At 39.6% G+C, this 26596-nt stretch overlaps 1 pseudogene; it reads left to right on the top strand.

The window, feature by feature from the left end:
• Positions 1-24093, top strand: part of LOC141582709 (uncharacterized) — a 32335-nt pseudogene extending 8242 nt beyond the window's left edge.
• The last annotated feature ends 2503 nt before the right edge of the window (positions 24094-26596 follow it).

Below are 26596 nucleotides of genomic sequence, written 5' to 3'. Positions count from 1 at the left end.
AAATTTGTTCCATCAATACCTAGTTTATTGAGAATTTAGCATAAAGAGGTGTTGAATTTTGTCAAATGCCTTTTCTGCGTCTATTGAGATAATCATGTGTTTTTTGTCATTAGTTCTGTTTATGTGATTGATTACATTTATTGATTTGCATATGTTGAACCAGCCTTGCATCCTAGGGATGGAGCCAACGTGATCATGGTGGAAAAGCTTTTTGAGGTCCTACTGGACTTGTTTTGCCATATTTTATTGAGGATTTTCACATCAATGATCATCAGGGATATTGGCCTGAAATTTTCTTTTTTTGTTAGGTCTCAGCCAGGTTTTGGTATCAGGATAATGCTGGCATCATAAAATGAGTTAGGGAGGATTCCGTCTTTTTCTATTGTTTGGAATATTTTCAGAAGGAATGGTACCAATTTCTTCTTGTATCTCTGTTACAATTTGGCTGTGAACTTGTCTGGTCCTGGACTTTTTTGTTGGTTTCTAGGCTATTAATTGCTGCCTCAATTTCAGACCTTGTTATTGGTCTATGCAGGGATTCGACTTCTTCCTGGTTTAGTTTTGGAAGGCTGTTTGTGTTTAGAAATGTATACTTTTCTACTAGATTTTCTAGTTGATTTGCATAGAGGTGCTTATAATATTCTCTGATACCCTTGATCATTTTTTTATTGCACCTATTTGATTACTCTCTCTTTTCTTCCTCATTATTTTTGCCAGTAGTATGTTTTTTTTGTTTATCTGTTCAAAAAACCAGCTCCTGGATTCACTAACTTTTTGGAGGGTTTTTCGTATGTCTATATGTTTTAGTTTTGCTGTGATCTTAGTTATTTCTTGTCTTCTGCTAGCTTTTGAATTTGTTTGCTCTTGCTTCCCTAGTTCTTTTAATTGTAATGTTAGGGTGTCAATTTTAGATCTTTTCTCCTTTATCTTGTAGGCATTTCTTAATACTAAGTTTTAATTTGATTGCACTGTGGTCTAAGAGACTCTTTGTTATGATTTTTGTTCTTTCGCATTTGCTGAGGTGTGTTTTACTTCCAATTATGTGGTCAATTTTAGTATAAGTGCAATGTGGTTCTGAGAAAAATGTATATTCTGTTGATTTGAGGTAGAGAGAGTTCTGTAGATGTCTATTAGGTCCTCTTGGTCCAGAGCTGAGTTCAAATCCTGGATATACTTGTTAATTTTCGTCTCATTGATCTGTCTAATATTGGCAGTGGGGTGTTAAAGTCTCCCACTATTATTGTGTGGGAATCTAAGTCTCTGAAGATCTCTAAGAACTTGCTTTATGAATCTGGGTACTCCTGTACTGTGTGCATATATATATTTAGAATGGTTAGCTCTTCTTGTTTCGTTGATTATTTACCATTATGTAATGCCCTTCTTTGTCTCTTTTGGGTTTTGTTGATTTGAAGTCTGCTTTATTGGAGACTAGGATTGCAACATCTGCTTTTTTTTTTTCTTTCCATTTGCTTAGTAAATATTCCTCCATCCATTTATTTTAAGCGTATGTGTGTCTTTGCAAGTGAGATGGGTCTCCTAAATACAGTACAGTAATGGGTCTTGATTCTTTATCCAATTTGCAAGTCTGTGTTTTCTAATTTGGACATTTAACCCATTTACATTTAAGAGTAATATTGTTATGTGTGAATTTGTTCCTGCCATTATGAATCTAGCTGGTTATTTTGCCCATTAGTCGATGCATTTTTTTCATAGCATCGATGGTCTTTACAATTTTATATGTTTTTGCAGTGGCTAGTACTGGTTGTTTCTTTCCATCTTTAGTGCTTCTTTCAGGAGCTCTTGTAAGGCAGGCTTGGCGATGACAAAATCTCTCAGCATTTGCTTGTCTGTAAAGAATTTTATTTCTCTTTCACTCACGAAGCTTATTTTGGCTGGATATGAAATTCTGGGCTGAAAATTATTTTCTTTAAGAATGTTGAATATTTGCCCCACTCTCTTCTGGCTTGTAGTGTTTCTGCCAAGAGTTCCTCTGTTAATCTGATGGGCTTCCATTTGTGGGTATTCCAACCTTTCTCGCTAGCTGCCCTTAACATTTTTTCTTTCATTTCAACCTTCTTGAATCTGGCAATTATGTGTCTTGGGGTTGCTCTTCTCGAGGAGTACCCTTATAGTGTTCTCTGTATTTCCTGAATGTGAATTTTGGTCTGTCTTGCTAGGTTAAGGAAGTTCTTCTGGATAATATCCTGAATAATATTTTCTAACTTGGTTCCAGTCTCCCTGTCACTTTTAGGTACACCTATCAAATGTCTATTTGATCTTTTCACATATTCCCATATTTCTTGGAGGCTTTGTTCATTTCTTTTACCTCTTTTTTCTCTAATCTTGTCTTTTCACTTTATTTTATTGAGTTGATCTGCAATCTCTGATATGCTTTCTTTTACTTGATCAATTTGGCTATTGACAATTTCGTATGCTTCACGAAGTTCTCATGCTGTGTTTTTCAGCTGCATCAGGTCATTTATGCTCTTCTCCACACAGATTATTCTAGTTAGCAATTAGTCTAACCTTGTTTTCAAGGTTCTTCGCTTCCTTGCATTGGGTTAGAGCATGCTCCTTTAGCTTGGAGGAGTACCCACCTTCTGAAGCCTACTTCTGTCAATTCATCAAACTCATTTTTTCATCTGGTTTTGTTCCCTTACTGGCGAGGTGTTGTGATATTCTTTGGAGGAGAAGAGGTTTTCCGGTGTTTGAAATTTTTAGCTTTATTGTGCTGTTTTCCCCCAATCTTCATGGATTTATCTACTTTTGGTCTGTGAAGTTGGTGACCTTTGGATGGGGTCTCTAAGTGAATTATTTTTGTTTATGTTGACACTATTGCTTTCTGTTTTAGTTTTCCCTCTAACATCAGGCCCCTCTGCTGCCGGTCTGCTGGAATTTGCTGGAGGTCCACTCCAGATCCTGTTTGCCTGTGTATCATAAGTGGAGACTGCAGAACAGCAAAGATTGCTGCATTTCTTCCTCTGTAATCTTCATCCCAGAGTGGCACTTGCCAGATGGCAGCCAGAGCTCTCCTGTATGAGGTGTCTGTTGATCTCTGCTGGGAAGTGTCTCCCCTTCAGGAGCAATGGGGGTCAGGGACCCAGTTGAGGAGGCAGTCTGTCCCTTATCAGAGCTCAAACACTGTGCTGGGAGATCCACTTCTCTCTTCAGAGCTGCCAGGCAGGTACATTTAAAGCTTCTAAAGGTGTGTCAACAACTGCTTCTGCTCCCAGGTGCTCTGTTTCAGGGTTGTGGGGGGTTTATTTATAAGTCCCTGACTGGAGTTGCAGCCTTGTTTTCAGAGATGCCTTTTCCATAGAGGAGGGAATCTAGAGAGGCAGGCTAGCTGCAGCGGCCTTGCTGAGCTGCAGTGGACTTTGCCTAGTTTGAACTTTTAGGCAGCTTTGTTTACACTGTGAGGGGAAAGCTGTCTACATAAACCTCAGCAATGGTGGATGCCCCTCTCTCCTCCAAGCTTGAGCACCCCAGGTAGAGCTCGGACTGCTGTGTTGGCTGCGAGAATTTCAAGCCAGTGGATCTTAGCTTCCTGGTCTCTGTGAGGGTGGACCCACCAAGCCAGACCACTTGGCTCTTTGGCTTCAGCCCCCTTTCCAGGGTAGTGAACTGTTCTGTCTCACTTGTGTTCCAGGTACCACTGGGGTATGAAAAAAATTCCTGCAGGTAGCTCTGTGTCTGCCCAAACAGCTGTTCAGTTTTGCACTGGAAAGCCAGTGCCCTGGTATTGTAGGCACCAGAGGTAATCTCATGGTCTGTGGGTTGCAAAGACCATGGCAAAAGCACAATATCTGGGCCAGAGTGCAGGTTACTGTCCCTAATGGCTTCCCATGGATAGGAGAGGGAGTTCCCTGACCCCTTGTTCTTCCCCACCATGCATTGGTTCACCCTCTTTGGACTGCACCCACTCTCCAACTAGTTCCAATGATATGAACTGGGTACCTAAGTTAGAAATGCAAAAAATAACCAACTTTCGTGTTGATTTTGCTGGGAGCTGCAGACCAGAGCTGTTTCAATTTGGCCATGTTGCCAGAAATCTCCTACTGTTGTTTTTTGGATCAAGTGAATATTTTCTAATGTGACATTATTATTCCCTTAACAATTTTTTCACAATATGTTTACTGTAATTTTTCACTGTTATTTTTTTAATGTTAGCTTTGGGTTGGCTATATACTTTTTTTAAAAATTAATTTTTAATTTTTATGGTTACATGTTAGGTATATATATATATATATATATATATATATATATGAGTATATATATGAGGTACATGAGATATTTTGACACAGGTATAAAATGTGTAATAATCACATAAGAGTAAATAGGGTATCCATCAACTCAAGCATTTGTCATTTCTTTGTGAAACAAATATTCCAATTATACTCTTAGTTATTTTAAAATGTGCAATCATTTATTGTTTACTGTAAGCATCTTGCTATCAAATACTAGAACTTATACATTCTATCTAACAAAATTTTGGACTCATTAATCATGCCCAGTTTCTGTCCCCATCCCACTACACTTTCCAATCATTGATAATGACTATTCTGCTCTCTGTCTCCATGAGTTCAATTGTTTTAATTTTTAGTCCCACAAATGAGTGACATCATGTAAAGTTTGACTTTCTCTACCTGGCTTATTTCACTTAATATAATGATCTCCAGTTCTGCATTGTTGAAAATAATGGATAAGATTTTTTGTTTATTCCTGAATAGTACTCCACTGTGTTTATAGACCACATTCTCTTTATTTATCTGTTGATGAACACTTACGCTGCTTCCAAATTTTGGCTATTGTAAATAATGCTGCAATAAATGTAGAAGTGCAAAAATATTTTGAATATACTAATTTTAAAAATTTATATATTTTTGTAATTTGTATATTATAAAAGGAATGTGCCCAGCAATGGGATTGCTGGATTATATAGTAGTTCTATTTTTAGTTTTTTTTTTTTTTTAAACCTCCAAACTGTTCTCCACAATGGTTGTACTAATTTACACTTCCGTCAGAAGTGTGTAAGGGTTGCTTTTCCCCCACAACCTCATCAGCACTTGTTATTGCCTATTTTAGGATAAAAGCCATTTTAATTGAGGTGAGATAATACCTCATTGTAATTTTAATGTGCATTTCTCTGATAGTGATGGTGAAAATCTTCACATACACCAATCTTCCATTTGTATACCTTTCTAAAATAAATATCTATGCAGCTATTTTGCCTTTTTTGTATTATACTTTAAGTTCTGGGATACATGTGCAGAACATACAGGTTTGTTACATAGGTATACACATTCCATGGTGGTTTGCTGCACCCATCAACCCATCATCTACATTAGATATTTCTCCTAATGCTGCCCCTCTGCTATTCCCCCACCCCCTGACAGGTCCCAGTGTGTGATGTTACCCTCCCTATGTCCAGGTTTTCTCATTGTTCAACTCCCAATTATGAGTGAGAACATGTGGTGTTCGGTTTTCTGTTCCTGTGTTAGTTTGCTGAGAATGAGCAACCACATTCCAGCAAAGGATGTGAACCAATCCTTTTTTATAGCTGCATAGTATTTCATGGTGTGTATGCACCACATTTTCTTTATTCAGTCTATCATTGATGGGCATTTGGGTTGGTTCCAAGTTTTTGCTATTGTGAACAGTGCTGCAATTAACATACATGTGCATGTGTCTTTAAGGTAGAATGATTTATAATTTTTTGGGTATATACCCAGTAATGGGATTGCTGGGTCAAATGGTGTTTCTGTTTCTAGATCCTTGAGGAATTGCTACACTGTCTTCTACAATGGTTGAAATAAATTACACTCCCACCAACAGTGTAAAAGTGTTCTTATTTCTCCACATCCTCTTGAACATCTGTTGTTTTCTGACTTTTTTAATGATTGCCATTCTAACTGACATGAGATGGTATCCTATTGTGGTTTTGATTTGCATTTCTCTAATGACCAGGGATGATGAGCTTTTTTTCATGTTTGTTGGCTACATAAATGTCTTCTTTTGAGAAATGTCTCTTTATATATTTGCCCACTTTTTGATGGGGTTGTTTGTTTTTTCTTGTAAATTTGTTTAAGTTCCTGGTTGATTCTGGATATAAGCCCTTTGTCAGATGGATAGATTGCAACATTCTCTCATGTCTTTTCACTCTGATGATAATTTCTTTTGTGTGCAGAAGCTCTTTAGTTTAATTAGATCCCATTAGCCAATTTTGGTTTTTGTTGCCATTGCTTTTGGTGTTTTAGTCATAAAGTCTTTGCCCATGTTTATGTCCTAAACTGTATAGCTTAGGTTTTCTTCTTGCGTTTTTATGATTTTAAGTCTTTTGTTTAAGTCTTTATTACATTTGGAGTTAATTTTTGTATAAGGTGTAAGGAAGGGATCCAGTTACAGTTTTCTGCATATGTCTAAACAGTTTTTTCAATATCATTTATTAAATAGGGAATCCTTTCCCCATTGCTTGTTTTCATCAGATTTGTAAAATATCAGATAATTGTAGATGTGTGGTGTTACTTCTGAGGCCTCTATTCAATTCCATTGGTCTGTATATTTGTTTTGGTACCAGTATCATGCTGTTTTGATTATTGTCACCTTGTAGTATACTTTAAAGTCAGGTAGTGTAATACCTCCAGTTTTGTTCTCTTTGCTTATTTTTGTCTTGGCTATATGGGCTCTTTTTTGGTTCCACATAAAATTTAAAGTAGTTTTCTCTTATTCTGTGAAGAAAGTCAATGGTAGTTGATGGGGATAGTGTTGAATCTATAAATTACTTAGAGCAGTATGGCCATTTTCATGATATTGATTCTTTCTATCCATGAGCATAAAATTATTTTTTTCCATTTGTTTATGTTCTCTCTTATTTCCTTGAGCAGAGGTTTTTTGTTCTCCTTGAAGAGGTCCTTCACATTCCTTGTGAGTTGTATTCCTAGGTATTTTATTCTCTTTGTAGTCATTGTAAATGGGAGTTCACTCATGATTTGGCAATCCGTTTATCTGTTATTGGTGTATAGGAATGCTTATGATTTTTGCACATTGTTTTTGTATTCTGAAACTTTGCCAACATTTCATATCAGCTTAAGGAGATTTGGGGCTGAGATGACGGGGTTTTCTAAATATTCAATCATGTCATCTTCAAATAGAGACTACTTGACTTCCGCTTTTCCTAACTGAATACGCTTTATTTCTTTCTCTTGCCTATTTCTTTCTCTTGCCTGGCCAGTACTTCCAATAGTATGTTGAATAGGAGTGATGAGTGAGGGCATCCTTTTCTTGTGCGAGTTTTCAAAGGGAATCCTTCCAGCTTTTACATTCAGTATAATATTGGCTCTGGGTTTGTCATAAATAGTTCTTATTTCGAGATAATATTCCATTGATATATAGTTTATTGAGAGTTTTTAGCATGAAGGGGCATTAAAGGTTATCAAAGACCTTTTGGCATCTACTGAGATAATCATGTGTTTTTTTGTCATTGGCTATGTTTATGTACTAGATTACATATATTGATTTTCATGTATTGAACCAGCCTTGCATCCAGGGATGAAGCTAACTTGATTATGATAGATAAGCTTTATCATGTGCTGCTGGACTTGGTTTGCTATAAGTTTATTGAGGATTTTCACATCAATATTTATCAGAGATATTGGCCTGAAATTTCCTGCTTTTTTGTTGTGCTGCTGCCAGGTTTTGGTGTCAGAATAATGCTGGCCTCATGAAATGAGTTAGGGAGGGTTCCCTCTTTTTCTATTGTTTGGAATAGTTTCAGAAGGAATGGTATCAGCTCCTTTTTGTATCTTTAGCAGAATACGGCTATGAGTGCATCTGGTCCTTGGCTTTGTTTGGTTGGTAGCCTAGTAATTATTGCCTGAATTTTAGAACTTGTTACTGGTCTATTCAGGGATTTGACTTATTCCTAGTTTATTTTTAGGAGGCACCATGTGTTTAGGAATTTATCCTTTTCTTCTAGATTTTCTAGTTTTATTGGCATAGAGGTGTTTACGGTATTCTCTGATTGTAGTTTGTATTTCTGTGGGATCAGTGGTGATCTCCCCTTTACCGTTTTTTATCATGACTATTTGACTCTTCTCTCTCTTGTATTAGTCTGCCTGGTGGTCAGTCTATTTTATTAACCTTCTCAAAACACCAGCTCCTGAATTCATTGATTATTTATTTATTTATTTATTTATTTATTTATTTTTATTGCATTTTAGGTTTTGGGGTACATGTGATGAACATGCAAGATTGTTGCATAGGTACACACATAGCAGTGTGGTGTGCTGCCTTCCGTCCCCTCACCTGTATCTGTCATTTCTCCCCATGCTATCTCTTCCCACCTCCCCACAACCCCACCCCTCCCCCATTTCCCCCCAAAGGACCCCAGTGTGTAGTGCTCCCCTCCCTGTGTCCATGTGTTCTCATTGTTCAACACCCGCCTATGAGTGAGAATATACAGTGTTTGATTTTCTGCTCTTGTGTCAGTTTGCTGAGAATGATGGTTTCCAGGTTCATCCATGTCCCTACAAAGGACATGAACTCATCGTTTTTGATGGCTGCGTAATATTCCATGGTGTATATGTACCACATTTTCCCTATCCAGTCTATCATCGTTGGGCATTTGGGTTGGTTCCAGGTCTTTGCTATTGTAAACAGTGCTGCAATGAACATTCGTGTGCCTGTGTCCTTGTAGTAGAATGATTTATAATCCTTTGGATATATACCCAGTAATGGGATTGCTGGGTCAAATGAGATTTCTATTTTTAGGTCATTGAGGAATCGCCACACTGTCTTCCACAATGGTTGAATTAATTTACATTCCCACCAACAGTGTAAAAGTGTTCCTATTTCTCTACATCCTCTCCAGCATCTGTTGTTTCCCAATTTTTTAATGATCGCCATTCTAACTGGTGTGAGATGGTATCTCAATGTGGTTTTGATTTGCATTTCTCTGATGACCAGTGATGATGAGCATTTTTTTCATATGTTTGTTGGCCTCCTGTATGTCTTCTTTTGTAAAGTATCTGTTCATATCCTTCGCCCATTTTTGAATGGGCTTGTTTGTTTTTTTTCTTGTAGATCTGCTTTAGTTCTTTGTAAATTCTGGATATCAGCCCCTTGTCAGATGGGTAGGCTGCAAAATTTTTTTCCCATTCTGTTGGTTGCCGATTCACTCTACTGGCTGTTTCTTTTGCCGTGCAGAAGCTGTGGAGTTTGATTAGGTCCCATTTGTCTATTTTGGCTTTTGTTGCCATTGCTTTTGGCGTTTTGGTCATGAAGTCCTTGCCTACACCTATGTCCTGAATGGTTTTGCCTAGATTTTCTTCTAAGGTTTTTATGGTGTTAGGTCTGATGTTTAAGTCTTTAATCCATCTGGAGTTAATTTTGGTGTAAGGTGTCAGGAAGGGGTCCTGTTTCTGCTTTCTGCACATGGCTAGCCAGTTTTCCCAACACCATTTATTAAACAGGGAGTCCTTTCCCCATTGCTTGTTTTTGTCAGGTTTGTCGAAGATCAGATGGTTGTGGGTATGTTGTATTTCCTGTGAGGCCTCTGTTCTGTTCCATTGGTCTATATCTCTGTTTTGGTACCAGTACCATGCTGTTTTGATTACTATAGCCTTGTAGTATAGTTTGAAGTCCGGTAGTGTGATGCCTCCTGCTTTGTTCTTTTTGCTTAGAATTGACTTGGCTATGCGGGCTCTCTTTTGGTTCCATATGAAGTTTAAGGTGTTTTTTTCCAGTTCTGTGAAGGTCATTGGTAGCTTGATGGGAATAGCGTTGAATCTGTAAATTACTTTGGGCAGTATGGCCATTTTCACGATGTTGATTCTTCCTAATCACGAACATGGAATGTTTCTCCATCTGTTTGTATCCTCTCTTATTTTGTTGAGCAATGGCTTGTAGTTCTCCTTGAAGAGGTCCTTTACGTTCCTTGTTAGTTGTATTCCTAGGTACTTTATTCTCTTTGTAGCAATTGTGAATGGCAGCTCGTTCTTGATTTGGCTCTCTTGAAGTCTATTACTGATGTATAGGAATGCTTGTGATTTTTGCACGTTGATTTTGTATTCTGAGACTTTGCTGAAGTTGTTTATCAGTTTCAGGAGATTTTGGGCTGAGATGATGGGGTCTTCCAGATATACAATCATGTCATCTGCAAATAGAGACAATTTGATTTCCTCCTTTCCAATTTGGATACTCTTTATTTCTTTTTCTTGCCTGATTGCTCGGGCTAGAACTTCCAGTACTATATTGAATAGGAATGGTGAGAGAAGGCATCCTTGTCTAGTGCCAGATTTCAAAGGGAATGCTTCCAGTTTTTGCCCATTCAGTATGATATTGGCTGTTGGTTTGTCATAAATAGCTTTTATTGTTTTGAGATACGTTCCGTCAATACCTAGTTTATTGAGGGTTTTTAGCATAAAGGGTTGTTGAATTTTGTCAAAAGCCTTCTCTGCATCAATCGAGATAATCATGTGGTTTTTGTCTTTGGTTCTGTTTATGTGGTGAATTACGTTTATGGACTTGCGTATGTTGAACCAGCCTTGCATCCCCGGGAAGAATCCTACTTGATCATGGTGGATGAGCTTTTTGATATGCTGTTGCAATCGGTTTGCCAGTATTTTATTGAAGATTTTTGCATCTATGTTCATCATGGATATTGGCCTGAAATTTTCTTTTCTTGTTGAGTCTCTGCCGGGTTTTGGTATCAGGATGATGTTTGTCTCGTAAAATGATTTGGGAATGATTCCCTCTTTTTGGATTGTCTGGAATAGTTTCAGAAGAAATGGTATCAGCTCCTCCTTGTATGTCTGGTAGAATTCAGCTGTGAACCCATCTGGACCTGTGCTTTTTTTGGGTGGTAGGCTCTTTATTGCTGCCTCCACTTCAGACCATGTTATTGGTCTATTCAGGGTTTCGACTTCTTCCAGGTTTAGGCTTGGGAGGATGCAGGTGTCCAGGAATTTATCCATTTCTTCCAGGTTTACTAGTTTATGTGCATAGAGTTGTTTGTAATAATCTCTGATGATGGTTTGGATTTCTGTGGAATCTGTGGTGATATCACCTTTATCGTTTTTTATTGCATCAATTTGGTTATTCTCTCTTTTGTTTTGTATTAATCTGGCTAGTGGTCTGTCTATTTTGTTGCTCTTTTCAAAAAACCAGCTCCTGGATTTATTGATTTTTTGAAGAGTTTTTTGTGTCTCTATTTCCTTCAGTTCTGCTCCGATCTTAGTTATTTCCTGTCTTCTGCTAGGTTTTGAGTTTTTTTGATCTTGCTCCTCTAGCTCTTTCAATTTTGATGATAGGGTGTCAATTTTAGATCTCTCCTTTCTTCTCATGTGGGCACTCATTGCTATATATTTTCCTCTAGAGACTGCTTTAAATGTGTCCCAGAGATTCTGGTATGTTGTGTCTTCGTTCTCATTGGTTTCAAAGAACATCTTTATTTCTGCCTTCATTTCATTGTTTGTCCAGTCAACATTCAAGAGCAAGTTGTTCAGTTTCCATGAAGCTGTGCGGTTCTGAGATAGTTTCTGCATTCTGAGTTCTAACTCAATTGCACTGTGGTCTGAGAGACTGTTTGTTATGATTTCTGTTCTTTTGCATTTGCTGAGGAGTGATTTATTGCCAATTATGCGGTCAATTTTAGAGTAGGTGTGATGTGGTGCTGAGAAGAATGTATATTCTGTGGATTTGGGGTGGAGAGTTCTGTAAATGTCTATTAGGTTTGCTTGTTCTAGGTCTGAGTTCAGGTCCTGGATATCCTTGTTGATTTTCTGTCTGGTTGATCTGTCTAATATTGACAATGGGGTGTTAAAGTCTCCCACTATTATTGTGTGGGAGTCTAAGTCTCTTTGTAAGTCATTAAGAACTTGCCTTATGTATCTGGGTGCTCCTGTATTGGGTGCGTATATATTTACGATCGTTAGCTCTTCTTGTTGCAGTGATCCTTTTAGCATTATGTAATGTCCTTCTTTGTCTCTTTTGATCTTTGTTGCTTTAAAGTCTATTTTATGAGAGATGAGAATTGCAACTCCTGCCTTTTTTTGCTCTCCATTTGCTTGGTAGATCTTCCTCCATCCCTTTATTTTGAGCCTTTGTGTATCCTTGCATGTAAGATAGGTTTCCTGGATACAGCACACTGATGGGTTTTGGCTTTTTATCCAATTTGCCAGTCTGTGTCTTTTGATTGGGGCATTTAGTCCATTGACATTTAGGGATAGTATTGTTATGTGTGAATTTGATACTATCATTTTGATGCTACCTGGCTGTTTTGTTGGTTAGTTGATGCAGATTCTTGATTGTGTTGGTGCCCTTTTACCATTTGGTGTGTTTTTGGAGTGGCTGGTACTGGTTTTTCCTTTATATGTGTAGAACCTCTTTCAGGAGTTCTTGTAGAGCAGGTTTGGTGGTGATGAAATCTCTGAGTGCTTGCTTGTTCACAAAGGATTTTATTTTTCCTTCACTTATGAAGCTTAGTTTGGCTGGATAGGAGATTATGGGTTGAAAGTTCTTTTCTTTAAGGATGTTGAATATTGGCCCCCAATCTCTTCTGGCTTGAAGGGTTTCTGTTGAGAGATCTGCTGTGAGTCTAATGGGCTTCCCTTTGTGGGTAACCCGACCTTTCTCTCTGGCTTCCCTTAGCATTTTCTCTTTCATTTCAACCCTGGTGAATCTGATGATTATGTGCCTTGGGGTTGCTCTTCTTGAGGAATATCTTTGTGGTGTTCTCTGTATTTCCTGGATTTGAATATTGGTCTGCCTTGCTAGGTTGGGGAAGTTTTCCTGGATAATATCCTGAAGAGTATTTTCCAGCTTGGATTCATTCTCTTCATCACATTCAAGTACACCTAATAGGTGTCTAATAGACGTAGATTAGGTCTTTTCACATAGTCCCACATTTCTTGACGATTTTGTTCATTCCTTTTTGCTCTTTTTTGTCTGTTCTCGCCTTCTCTTTTTATTTCATTGAGTTGATCTTCGACCTCTGATATCCTTTCTTCTGCTTGGTCAATTCGGCTGTTGAAGCTTGTGCATGCTTCACGAAGTTCTCGTGTTGCGTTTTTCAGCTCCATCAATTCACTTATACTCCTCTCTGTGCTGTCCATTCTCGTCAGCAGTTCGTCCAATCTTTTTTCAAGGTTCCTATTTTCTTTGCGTTCGGTTAGAACATGTTCTTTTAGCTCACTGTAGTTTCTTACTACCCACCTTCTGAAGACTGATTCTGTCATTTCATCACCCTCCTTCTCCATCCGGTCTGGTTCCCTTGCTGGTGAGGAGTTGTGATCCCTTTTAGGAGGAGAGGTGTTCTGGTTTCGGGAGTTTTCATCCTTTTTGCGCTGGTTTCTTCCCATTTTTGTGGGTTTATCCACCTGTTGTCTGTCTCTGTCCCAGGGAGTTGGAGCTTTATGAGTTTCCATTGAACTACTGCCTTTTTTGATTTTTCTTTCAGGTCTGACCCGCCCAGCTAGCAGCAAGCCTAGCCACTGCCTGCCCGCAGGGGCTTTGCTGAGCTGCTGTGGGCTCCACCCAGCTGCCCTGAGCTCTTCCCTGTAGTCCTTTTTATATGGGCGTAGTTAGAACTGTCTCGGCAACCGTGGCCCTGCCTCTTTTATGGTGGACTCTCTCTGTTGTGGCAGGTTGCCTGGGCAACGGCGGGTTGCCCCGGCAATGGCAGCCTGCCACCGTAGTAGTGGAGAGTCTCAGTAATGGCGGAAGCCCCTCCCCCACTGAGCGGGACCTTCCAGGTTCAGCTGTGCTTGGTTTGAAGGGCTCAACCCAGAGGGTTTCCAATTACTGTTTTTGTTTTCTTTGTTGTTGGGGGTGGAGGGGTGGGACCAACCTAGCCTGATCACCTGGCTCCCTGACTCAGAGTCTTTTCTTTTAAGTTGAACGACCCCGCGTTCCGGTCGCTTGTTGAAAAGGAGCCGGGATCTCCCGTGCTGTGACTCACGGAGTCGGCTCGAACTGCGGCGCCGGCTCCTGGCGTATTTTTTGCCTAGGAATCTCCTGGCCTGGCTGGCTATTTCAGATGAATGGGCAACTCTGCTGTCTCAGGGCTCTGGTTGCCAGCTAAGAGGGCTCCCAGAACAGTGGCTTTTGTATGGAGAACTGCAGCAACAGGGAGTCATCACAGCAGTGGCGCGGGCGGAATCAGCCCCGCGGGGGCCAAAACAGCCGCACCGGCTGGGACTGCGACGCTGGCGACCCCTCTGCCTGGTTATCTCCTGGTCTGTGGGCAATAAGAGTTCGTCTGGAAATGCGGTGTCCACTCACCCTCTGCACTTTCACTGGGAGCTGAAGTCCTGAGCTGTTCTTAGGCGGCCATCTTCCCAGCATTCCCCTGATTTTTTTTTTTTTTTAAGGGTTTTCTGTGTCTCTATCTTTTTCAGTTCTACTCTGATCTTAGTTATTTATTGTCTTCTGCTGGCTTTTGAATTAGCTTGCTCTTGTTTCTCTAGTTATTTTAATTGAGATGTTAGTGTCTTGATTTTAGATAATTCCTGCTTTCTCCTGTGGGCATTTAGTGCTATAAATTTTCCTTTAAACATTTCTTTAGCTGTGTCTCAGAGATTCTGGTACATTGTAGCGTCATTCTCTTTGGTTTCAAAGAACTTATCTATTTCTGCCTTAATTTCATTATTTACCCAGTAGTCATACAGGAACAGGTTTTTCAGTTTCAATGTACTTGTGTGGTTTTTAGTGAGTTTCTTAATCCTGAATTCCAATTTGATTGCACTGTAGTCTGAGAAACTGTTTGTTATGATTCCTGTTCTTTTTCATTTGCTCAGAAGTGTTTTACTTACAATTATGGAATCAGTGTTAGAATAAGTGTGATGTGGTGCTGAGAAGAATGTATATTCTGTGGATTTGGGGTGGAGAGTTCTGTAGATGTCTCTTAGGTCATTTGGTCCAGAGCTGAGTTCAAGTCCTGGATATCCTTGTTAATTTTCTGTCTTGTTGATCTGTCTAATATTGACAGTGGGGTGTTAAATTATCTGACTATTATTGTGTAGAAGTCTAAGTCTCTTTGTAAGTCTCTAAAAACTTGCTTTATGAATCAGGGTGCTCCTGTATTGGATGCATATATATTTATGATAGTTAGCTTTTCTTGTTGCATTGATCTCTTTACTATTATGTAATGCCCTTCTTCTTCTTCTTCTTTTTTTAATCTTTATTGGTTTAAAGTCTGTTTTATCAAAGACTAGGATTGCAACCCCTACTATTTCTTTGCTTTCTATTTGCTTGGTAAATATTCCTCCATCCCTTTATTTTGAGCCTATGTGTGTCTTTACACTTGAGATGGGTCTCCTGAATACAGCACTCCAATGGGTCTTGACTCTTTATCCAACTTATCAGTCTGTTTCTTTTAATTGTGACAGTTAGCTTGTTTACATTTAAGGTTAATATTGTTATGTTTGAATTTGATCCTGCCATTATGATGTGAGCTGGTGATTTTGCCCTTTAGTTGTAGCAGTTTCTTCATAGTGTTGATGGTCTTTACAATTTGGTATGTTTTTGTAGTGGCTGGTATGAGTTTTCTCTTTCTATATTTAGTGTTTCCTTCAGGAGCTCTTCTAAGACAGGTCTGGTTGTGACAAAATCTCTCAGCATTTCTTTTTCTGTAAAGGATTTTATTTCTCCTTCACTTATGAAGCTTAGTTTGGCTGTATATGAAATTCTGGGTTGAAAATTTTTTCTTTAAGGATGTTGAATATTGGCTCCCACTCTCTTCTGGCTTGCAGGTTTTCGGCTGAGAGATACTCTGTTAGTCTGATAGGCTTCCCTGTTGAGGTAACCTGACCTTTCTCTCTGGCTACCCTTAACATTTTTTCTTCATGTCAACCTTGGTGAATCTTACAATTATGTGTCTTGGGGTTTCTCTTCTCGAAGAGCATCTTTGTGGTCTTCTCTGTATTTCCTGAATTTGAATGTTGGACTTTCTTGCTAGGTTGGGAAAGTTCTCCTTAATAATATCCTGAAGAGTGTTTTTCAACGTAGTTTCATTCTCCCTGTTGCTTTCAGGTATACCAATCAAATGTAGAGTTGGTCTTTTTACATAGTCCTGTATTTCTTGAAGGCTTTGTTTGTTCCTTTTTGTTATTCTTTCTCTAATCTTGTCTTCACACTTTATTTTATTAAGTTGGTCTTCAATATCTGATATTCCTTCTTCTGCTTGATTAATTCGGTTATTGATACTTGTGTATGCTTCACAAAGTTCTTGTGCTGTGTTTCAGCTTCATCATTTTAAACTGATTATTCTAGTTAGCAATTCCTCTAACCTTTTTTCAAGGTTCTTAGCTTCCTTGCATTGGGTTAGAACATGCTCTTTTAGCTCGGAGGATTTTGTTATTACCCACCTTCTGAAGCCTACTTTTTTCAATTCATCAAACTCATTTTCCATCCAGTTTTGTTCCCTTGCTGGTGAGGAGTTGTAATCTTTTGGAGGAGAAGAGGTATTCTGGTTTTTGAAATTTTCAGCCTTTTTGTGCTGCCTTTTCCTTATCTTCATGGATTTTTCTACCTTTGGTCTTTGACATTGGTGAACTTCGAATGGGGTTTCTGTGTAAACTTTTTGTTGTTGTTGATGTTGATACTATTCCTTTCTGTTTGTTAGTATTCCTTCTTTTTTTTTTTTTTTGAGACGGAGTTTCGCACTTGTTACCCAGGCTGGAGTGCAATGGCGCGATCTCGGCTCACCGCAACCTCCGCCTCCTGGGTTCAGGCAATTCTCCTGCCTCAGCCTCCTGAGTAGCTGGGATTACAGGCACGTGCCACCATGCCCAGCTAATTTTTTGTATTTTTAGTAGAGACGGGGTTTCACCATGTTGACCAGAATGGTCTCGATCTCTCGACCTCGTGATCCACCCGCCTCGGCCTCCCAAAGTGCTGGGATTACAGGCTTGAGCCACCGCGCCCGGCCTGTTAGTATTCCTTCTAACAGTCAGACCCCTCTTCTGCAGGGCTGCTGGAGTTTTTTGGAGGTCCACTCCAGACACTGTTTGCCTGTGTATCACCAGCAGAGGCTGCAGAACAGCAAAGATTGCTGCCTGTTTCTTCCTCTGGAAGCTTCTTCCCAGAGGGGCACCCACCAGATGCCAGTTGGAGCTCTCCTGTGTTAGGTGTCTGTTGATCTTTGCTCGGATGTGTTTTCCCATCAGAAGTGATGAAAGTGAGGGACGTGTTTGAAGCTCTGTCTCGTAGCATAGCTCAAATTCTGTGCTGGGAGATATGTTGCTCTCTTCAGAGCTCACAGGCAGGAATGTTTAAGTTTGCTGAAGCTGCACCCACAGCCGTTTCTTCCCCCAGGTGCTCTGTCTCAGGAAGATGGGAGTTTTATCTATAAGCCCCGACTGGGACTGCTGCCTTTCTTTCAGAGATGCTTTCCCAAAGAAGAGAAATCTAGAGAAGCAGTCTGGCTACAGCAGCTTCGCTGAGCTGCGGTGGGCTCAGCCCAGTCTGAACTTCCTGGTGGCTTTGTTTACACTATGAGGAGGAAACTACTCACTGAAGCCTCAGTAATGTCAGATGCCCCTCTCCCCACCAAGCTCAAGGATCCCAGGTTGACTTCAGACTGCTGTGTTTTCGGCGAGAATTTCAAGACAGTGGATGTTAGCTAGCTAGGCTCCATGGGTGTGGGATCCACTGAGCTAGATCACTTGGCTCCCCAGCTTTAGCCCCCTTTCCAGGAGAGTAAACGTTCTGTCTCACTGGCATTCTAGGCTCCAATGGGGTATGAAAAAAAGAATACTCCTGCAGCTAGCTTGGTGTCTGCCCAAATGTCCACCCAGTTTTGTGCTTGAAACTCATGGCCCTGGTGGTGTCGGCACCCAAAGGAATCTCCTGGTCTGTGGGTTAAGAAGACCATGGGAAAAGTGTTGTATCTGGGCCAAGTGCATCATTCCTTATAGCAGGGTCCCTCATGGCTTCCCTTGGCTAGGAGAGGGAGTTCCCTGACCTCTCCTAAGTGAAGTGATGCCCCACCCTACTTCGACTCACCTTTTGTGGGCTGTACCTAGCATCTAACAAGTCCTAATGAGATGAGTCACATACCTCAGTTGAAAATGCAGAAATCACCCACCTGCTGCATTGATCCCACTGGAAGCTGCAAACCAGAGCTGTTACTATTTGACTATATTGCTTTCCAACTTACTTTGCCTATTTTTATGGGATTACTAGATCCTTTTCCTATGGATTTTCTTTAACTCCTTATGTATTCTGGTTATTAATTTCTCATCAGATGGATAGTGTGCAAATATTTTCTCCCATTTTGTGGGTTGTCTCTTCTTGTTGACTGTTTTCTTTTGTTGTGTAGAAGACTTTTAACTTCGTGTAATCCCATTTGTTTATTTTTACTTTATTTGCCTATGCTTGTGGGTATAACTCAAGAAATAATTGCCCAGACCAATGTCCCAGACAGTTTCTCCAAAGTTTTCTTTTTAGTAATTTCATAATTTGAGATCTTAGACATAAGTCTTTAATACACTTTGATTTGATATTTGTATAATGGCAAAATATAGGAGTCTAGCTTTAATCTTCTACATAAGGATATCCAACTTTCCCTGCACAATTTATTGAAAAAGTTGTCCTTTCTCCAATGTATGTTCTTGACACCTTTGTCAAAAATAAGTTTACTGTAGATGTGTGGATTTATCTCTGGGTTCTCTATTCTGTTCCACCGGTTTGTGTGTCACTTTTTATGCTACTATAATGCTATTTTGGTCACGGTAGCTGTGTGGTATAATTTGAAGTGAGGTAATATGATTCCAGTTTTGTGCTTTTTGCTCAGGATACCTTTACTCAAAGTCTTTTGATGATTTCTCTACATATTAAGACTCTTTTTCTGTTTCTTTGAAGAATGTCATTGGTATTTTGTTAGGGATTGCATTGAAACTAAAATATGTTTTAAATAGTGTAGACATTTTAACAATGTTGATTTTTCCAATCTATTGACATACAATTTCTTTTCATTTTTTTGTATCATCTTTGATTTCTTTGGTCAATATTTTATTGTTTTTATTGTAGAGATCTTCCATTTCTTTGGTTAAGTTAATTCTTTGATATTTTATTTTATTCATAGTATTTTAAATGAATTACTTTCTTGATTATTATTTCAGATTGTTCACTGTTGGCATGCAGAAATACTACTGATTTTTGAATATTAATGTTGTATCTTGCAAAATTACTGAATTTACCAGTTCTAATAGTTTTCTTTGGTGAAATATTTAGAATTTTCCAAATATGAGATCATGTCATCTGCAAGCAAGAAGAATTTGACTTCCTTTTAAATTCAGATTCCCTTTGTTTCTATCTCTTATCTGATTGCTCCATCTAAGACTTCCAGGAATATGTTGAATAACAGTGGTAAAATTGCACATACTTGTCATGTTCCAGATCTTAGAGGAAAGGCTTTCCATATTTCCCCATTCAGTATGAAACCAGCTGTGGGTCTGTCATATAATACTTTTATTGTGTTGAGGTTTGATCTTTCTATACCCAGTTTTCTGAGGGTTTTTATTACAATAGATTGTTGAATATTCTCAAATGACTTTTCAACATCAACCAAAGAGATCATACATTTTCTTTTCATTCCGTTAACATGATGTATCACTTTAGTTGCCAGGAAAGACAATGCTGATTCTCCTCAGAACCCACCTCCAACACCTCTGTTTGCTTTTAGACCTATAACTAAAGTACTGACAGACCTCTAGAGGTGAGCTTGAGTGTGACCCATGAGGAAGTGCATTACACCTCAAAAGAACTGCTTGAGTTTTCTAATTTATATAAGCAGAAATCTGGGGAGAAGGCATGGAAATGGATACTAAGGGTGTGGGATAATGATGGAAGAAACACAAAGTTGGATCAGGCTGCATTTATTGATTTAGTTCCACTAAGTAGGGATTCTGTATTTAATGTTGCAGTTTGGGGAGTTAAAAAAGGATCTACTAGTTTATTGGCTTAATTAGCCAAAATATGGATCAAAAGATGTCTCCCTGTGAGTGATCTGGAAATGCCTGATCTCCCTTTGTTTAATGTAGAGGAAGGGATCCAAAGGGGTGAGGAGATTGAGATGCTAGAGTGGATTATTCCCTTTAGACCTACTCATCCCAGTTGGGAGGGTCCAGAAGACACATCTTTCACCAATACCTTGTAAAATAGATTACAAAGGGTGCACCTCAATGCTTGAAGAGCTCTGTGATTGCTATTCTTTGTATGCCAGCTCTGACAGTGGGAACTTTAGTCACTCAATTACAAAATTTAAATGCAATGGAAATAACTGGATCCCGAGGTGGCTGGGACCAATGGGTGACACTCAACCTTCAAAGGTGAGGTGGGTGTAGCTACTGTAATGGACAACAGGGGCAAAGTAGCAATCTGAAAAGTTTGACTTGTGTAGAATTCTGGCATTGGCTAATTAATCATGTTGTTCCTAGAAGTGAAATTGATAGGAAGCCTACTGCATTCATACTTAATTTGTATAAGCAGAAAATGTCCAGGTAAAGTGGACAAAATACAAATTTTGATGATAAAAATAGAGAATCATGGCCCCTCAATCAATTTCTAGATTTGAACTAGTTTACAAACCCAGAAATTCTTGAATGAAGGAGAAGCCATGTCCCCTTGAGGAAGGACCCCACTGCACTACTGACAATTTATACTGTTAATCTTTTTCCCATTTTTCCCAAGAGGACCTCTGGCTTTTTACGAGCATAACCGTGCATTGGGGAAAGGGGAATGATTAGACCTTTTGGGGACTTCTGGACACTTACTCCGAGCTGACGTTGACTCCAAATGACCAAAAACGTCATTGTGGTTCTCCAATTAAAGTAGGGGCTTATGGAGGTCAGATAATTAACGAAATTTTTGCTCATATACAACTTACAGTGAATCCAGTGTGTCCCTGGACTCATCCTGTGGTCATTTTCTCAGTGCCAGAATACATAATGTTCATAGACATACTTAGCAGATGGCAGAAACCCCACATTGGCTCCCTGATTGACAGAGTGAGGGCTATTATGGTGGGAAAAGCCAAATGGAAGACATTAGAATAGTTTCAGAAGAGGTGTAAATAAAATACCATATTGCATCCCTGGATGCATTACAGAGATTAGTGTCACGTCAAGGACTTGAAAGATGCAGGGGTTGTGATTCCCACCACATCCTCATTCAACTCTCCTATTTGGCCCATGCAGAAGACAGATACATCTTGGAGAATGACAGTGGATTATCATAAACTTAACCAAGTAGTGACTCCAATTGAAGCTGCTCTGCCTGATGTGGTTTCAATGCTTGAGCAAATTAACACATCTCCTTGTACCTGATATGTAGCCATTGATTTGACAAATAACTTTTTCTCCATTTCTGTCCATAAGGCCCACCAGAAACAATTTGCCTTCAGTTGGTAAGGACAGCAATATATTTTCAAAGTCTTAACTGAGGAGTATATCAACTCTCTAGCTTTTTGTCATATTCGTATTTGGAGAGATCTTGTTAGCTTTTCCCTTCCACAAGATACCACACTGGTCCATTACATTGATGACATTATGCTGGTTGGACCCAGTGAGCAAGAAGTAGCAAACACACTGGACTTATTAGTGAAACATTTGTATTCTAGAAGATGGGAAATAAATCTGACTGAAATTCAGAGGCCTTTCACCTCAGTGAAATTCCATGGGGTCCAATGGTGTGGGGCCTGTTGAGATATTCCTTCTAAGGTAAAGGATAAGTTGTTATATTTGGCCCTTCCTGCAACCAAGGAAGAGGCACAATGTTTCTAGGGTCTATTTGGATTTTGGAGGCAACATATTTCTCATTTGGGTGTGTTATTGTGGCCCATTTATTTAGTGATCTGAAAGGCTGCCACTTTTGAATGGGGCCCAGAACGTGAGAAGGCTCTGCAACAGGTCCAGGCTGTTGTGAAAGCTGCTCTGCCACTTGGACCACATGACGCAGCAGATTCAATAATACTTGAGATGTCAGTGGCAGAGAGGGATTCTCTCTGGAGCTTTGGAAAGGCCCCCATAGGTGAGTCCTCTAGGATTTTGGAGCAAGTCTCTGCCATCTTCTCCAGATAACTACTCTCCTTTTGAGAAATAGCTCTTGGCATGTTACTGGGCTTTGGTAGAAACTGAACGTTTGACTATGGGTCATCAAATCACCATGCGAGCTGAACTGCCTATCATAAACTGGGTGCTTTCTGGCCCATCTAGCCATGAAGTGGGGCATGCACAGCAGCATTTCATTATCAAATGGAATAGGTATATACATCATCGGTCTCCAGCAGGTTCTGCAGGCACAAGTAAGTTACAAGAAGAAGTGGCTAACATGCCCATCATCTCCACTCCTGCCACCCTGCCTTCTCCCCGCCAGCCTGCACCAATGTCTTCATTGGGAGTTCCCTATGATCAGTTGACAGAGGAAGAAAAGAAAAGGACCAGGTTTACAGACGGGTCTGCATGATATGCAGGCACCACGTGAAAGTGGACAGCTGCAGCACTACAGCCCCTTTCTAGGACATACCTGAAGGACAGTGGCAAAGGAAAGTCTTCCCAGTGGGCAGAACTTTGAGCAGTGTACCTTGTTGTGCACTTTGCTCAAAAAGAGAAATTGCCATATGTCCTATTATATACTGATTTATGGGCCATAGCCAATGGTTTAGCTTGATAGTTAAGGGCTTGGAAGAAATGATTGAAAAATTGGTGACAAAGGTATTTGGGGAAGAGGTATGTGAATGGACCTCTCTGAGTGGTCAAACACTGTGAAGGTATTTGTGCATCGTGTGAGAGCTCATCAAAGTGACCTCAGCAGAGGAAGATGTTAATAATCAAGTGAATAGGATGAATTGTTCTGTGGACACCACTCAACCTCTTTCCCCAGCCACCCCTTTCATCACGCAATGGGTCTATGAACAAAGTGGTTATGGTGGCAGGGATAAAGGTTACATATGGGTTCAGTAACATAGACTTCCACTCACCAAGGATGACCTGGCTATTGCCATTGCTGAGTGACCAATTTGCTGACAGCAGAGACCAACACTGAGCCTTTGATATGTTACCATTCCTCTGGGTGATCCACCAGCTACTTGGTGGCAGGTTGATTATATTGCACCTCTTCCATCATGAAAGGGCAGTGGCTTTTCTTTACCAGAATAGACACTTACTCTGGATATAAGATTGCATATCCTGCATTCAATGCTTCTGCCAAGAATACCATCTGTGGACTCATGGAATGGCTTATCCACTGTCACGGTATTCCACATAGCATTGCCTCTGACCAAAGCACTCATTTTATAGCTAAAGAAGTGCAGCAGTGGGCTTATGCTTTAGAATTCACTGGTCTTACCATGTTCCCCATCATCCTGAAGCACTGGATTGATAGAATGGTGGAATGGCTTTTGAAGTCAATTACAATGCCATGTAGGTGACAATACTTTGCAGGGCTGGGGCAAAGTTGTCCAGAAAGCTGTATATGCGTTGAATCAGTGTCCAATATATGCTACTGCTTCTTCTGTAGCCAGGATTCACAAGTCTAGAAATCAAGGGGTGGAAGTGAAAGTGGTATCACTCACCATCACCCCTAGTGACACACTAGCACAATTTTTGCTTTCTGTTTCTGCCACATTACGTTCTGCTGGCCTAGAGATCTTAGATCCAGGGGGAGAAATGCTGTCACCAGGAGACACAACAATGATTCCATTAAACTGAAAGTTAAGATTGCTACCTGGCCACTTTGGGATCCTTCTATCTCTAAGTCAACAGGCTAAAAAGGGAGTTAACATTATTGGCTGGGGTGATTGACCCAGATTATTAAGATGAAGTCAGTCTACTACTCCACAATGGAAGTAAGGAAGAGTACATGTAAAATACAGAAGATCTTTTTGGATGTCTCTTAGTATTACCATGCCCTGTGATTAAAGTCAATGGAAAACAACAACAGCCCAATCCTGGAAGGACTACAAATGGCCCAGACCCTTCAGTAATAAAGGTTTGGGTTACTCCACCAAGTAAAAAACCATGATCTGCTGAGGTGCTTGCTGAAAGTAAAGGAAATATAGAATGGGTAGTAGAAGGTAGTCAATATCAGCTATGACCATGTAACCAGCAGCAGAAATGAGGACTGCAACTGTCACGACTATTTTCTCTTTATTTTGTTGAGAACATATTTGTGCATATATACACTTGTACTAAGAAAATATCTTTATTTTATTTCCTTTCTTTTTTCTTTATCATATGATATAAGATTTATTGACTTCCTGTCAGAATTTAAGCATTGTTAACTTTATGTATTAGCATTTAGGTTAAGGATTGATGTGTTTCCAGTTGTACAAAGAATAACTGTATTTGGATAGGCATAATTATGATTTTTTTACTGTATTTATTTGAAGATTATGTATGATTTCAGGAGAAGTGTATGGGTTCAACTTGACAAAGGGTGGACTTGTGATAATTAATATTGAGTATCAATTTGATTGGATCGAAGGATGCAAAGTATTGTTCCTGGGTGTGTCCTTGAGGGTGTTACCAAAGGACATTAACATTTGAGTCAGTAGACTGGGAGAGGCAGACCCACTCTCAATCTGGGTGGATACTATCTAATCAGCTGCCAGTATGGCAAGGATAAAGCAGACAAGAGAGGATGGAAGAGCAGAATTTCTGAGCCTTCCAGCCTTCATCTTTCTCCCATGCTGGACGCTTCCTGCCCTTGAATATCAGATTCCAAGTTCTTTAGCTTTTGGGTTCTTGGACCTGCACGAGTGGTTTACCAGGAGCTCTCAGGCCTTTGGCCATAGACTGAACTATTGGCTCCCCTACTTTTGAGGTTTGGGCACTAAGATTGTCTTTCTTGCTCTTCAGCTTGCAGATGGCCTATTGTGAGACTTCACCTTGTGATCATGTGAGTCAGTACTTTTTAATAAACTCCCCATTATATATACATCTATCCTATTAGTTCTGTTCCACTAAAAAAACCTGGCTAATACAATGGGAAATAAGTTCTTTACAATATTGTAGTATATTTACCCTGAGAACAATTGGGTCATTTATTTTAGTTCCCATTTACATGCGCTTTCCAGTTATAATGTCATGAGGGGATAGATGATATTTTCCAAAAGGAGTAGACCACAGTTTAAATAGCACCAGGGGGAGTGCTTTTGGCCAGGGGAGGTGAAACACATCTAGGAACTTAGCCAATTGTGTTTTAATTATTCCACTGGTCCATTCCATTAGCCCTGAGAAGTGGGAGTGGTAGGCACAATGGAAAGATTAAAATATGTGACAAATTTGGAAAATATTTTATTAACCTGGCCAGTAAAATGAGTTTCTTTATCACTATGAAGTACAGAGGGAACTCCCAATAGTGAAATAATTTTCTTGAATAGGATTTTTCCAACTGCCGTTGCAGTCTCTTAACTGCAATCAAGTTGCCATGTATCGAAAGGTCTAGCTGCAAGGGGAAAATGACTGTGGGCCCCTTGGAAGGAGTTCCCCGAGTTATGTTTGTGACAAATGACATGCTGAAAATAAACCTTTTCTGCCACGATGAAGGACAGTTTCCATAATATTGTTTACACCGGGATGTTATTTTATCTGAATTCCAATGTGTCAGATTATGAATATATTACATAAGGTTCACCTGATATCCCATGGAAATAATGGTTTTATTATTAATTAAATCCATATCATATTTCAATTTAAGGACAAAAGTATCCTCCTTTTTGTTTCCAAGTAGATTTTTCTCTTGGTGGGGCTATACCTTGGGTTTCCTTTAACATGATTTTAAGTGGCTCAGGTTTTATGGTCACTCTACAGATCTGGGCTGGTGGCTCGAATGCTACTCTCTTAGCTGTAGGGATGGTAAATTGGTTACCCCACCTTTCAGTGGTGTTCAACTTAAAGTGACCTGGGACTTTTATAGTCATGAAAAGTTTTCATTTTAGAATTTTTGCTAACAGCTCTTATACTTTTCCATTTTTATTGATTGTCCTGAGTAGGTTAAAGATTATCTCTCCTTTCATAGTATCCTAAAGTCACAAGCAACCCCCAAAGCATAGTGGCTGTCAGTGTATACGTTCATAGCCCTTTCTTCTGCAATTCAATTGACAAGCTCGAGTCAGGACAATAAACCCAGCCACTTGAGTTAATCTGGCTTTGGGAAGAGAATTGTCTTTAATGCCTTCTAATAAAAAACACCATGGCACATTCCTCTCTAAATCTACCTTCCTCCCAACTTAAGGAAGACCTATCTGTAAACCACTCTATCAACATTATCCAGTGGCATCTATTGTAGGTCCATCTTGAAGGTGAGAAGTTGGTCAGTTGTCAAATACATTCATGAGGGGTATCATCAGAAAGACCTGGTAAAGAGTGATCAGGTTAAGACTGTTAGAATTTAAAAAATGGTATTATTTGGAGATGATGAAAGCAAAACTTCATAGGAGGTTAACCTATTGACAAACAGGTGTTGAGTATGGTGAGAGTTTAGAAGGGCTTCAAGAGAATATGGTGTAACCATAGCAATAAAAGAACCCATAATTATTTAAAAGACTTGTACAGAAGGATAGTGGCTGATGTTGTTCACATACTGGGAGGCAATC

Source organism: Saimiri boliviensis, chromosome X (genome assembly GCF_048565385.1).
Source record: "Saimiri boliviensis isolate mSaiBol1 chromosome X, mSaiBol1.pri, whole genome shotgun sequence".
Classification (NCBI taxonomy): domain Eukaryota; kingdom Metazoa; phylum Chordata; class Mammalia; order Primates; family Cebidae; genus Saimiri; species Saimiri boliviensis.
Note: the sequence above shows the minus strand (reverse complement) of the source record. Positions and strands in the feature narration are given on the sequence as shown.